At 42.9% G+C, this 632-nt stretch overlaps 1 long non-coding RNA gene across 1 annotated transcript in view; it reads left to right on the top strand.

The window, feature by feature from the left end:
* The window catches only part of LOC116692183 (uncharacterized), a 14,124-nt gene that overhangs the window by 12,540 nt on the left and 952 nt on the right, over nt 1-632 (top strand). The window lies entirely within an intron of this gene.

Below are 632 nucleotides of genomic sequence, written 5' to 3'. Positions count from 1 at the left end.
TGTATTTGAACGGTTTGGCTTTCCATACTTGGCGTGCCGGCCAGAGCTTTTTTGCAGCTCAAGTTGGTGACGCAGTGTATGTATGTATATATGTCTATGTATATATACCATTCTTTGACAGTTATTCCAGAGGAAAAAGTGAGAGAGATGAGGATGAACAGAGGGAACAAGTAAGAAATAAAGAGAGTCTCTGTCACAACATGAAGGCTTTGCTGGGCTTTCCTCAATGGAACAAGCCAAATATAAAACACATGACCCATTTTTTGTTTTAAAGATTATTTCTTTGGACATTTTAGGCCTTTATTTGTATAGGACAGCTTAGAGATGAAAGGGGAGAGACAAGGGGATTGACATGCAGCAAAGGGCCGCAGGTCAAAGTCAAACCTGCGGCCACTGCGTCACTCTATCTATGGGCGCCTGCTCTACCAAGTGAGCTAACCAGGCGCCCCACCTGACCTATTTACTACTGCCATTGTCTCTGATGGCTGTCCCCACCAACCATCACATATGTCTACTCTGAAAGTCTTTTTGTCCTCCAATAAGTTGAACCCTCACGTTCATCAACTTGTATGTGCATGTGTATATGAAATAGAAAACAGCATGACTTGAAAAGCTCTTGGTGTCATGCTTGA

Source organism: Etheostoma spectabile, chromosome 7 (assembly GCF_008692095.1).
Source record: "Etheostoma spectabile isolate EspeVRDwgs_2016 chromosome 7, UIUC_Espe_1.0, whole genome shotgun sequence".
NCBI classification, from domain to species: Eukaryota; Metazoa; Chordata; class Actinopteri; order Perciformes; family Percidae; genus Etheostoma; species Etheostoma spectabile.
Note: the sequence above shows the minus strand (reverse complement) of the source record. Positions and strands in the feature narration are given on the sequence as shown.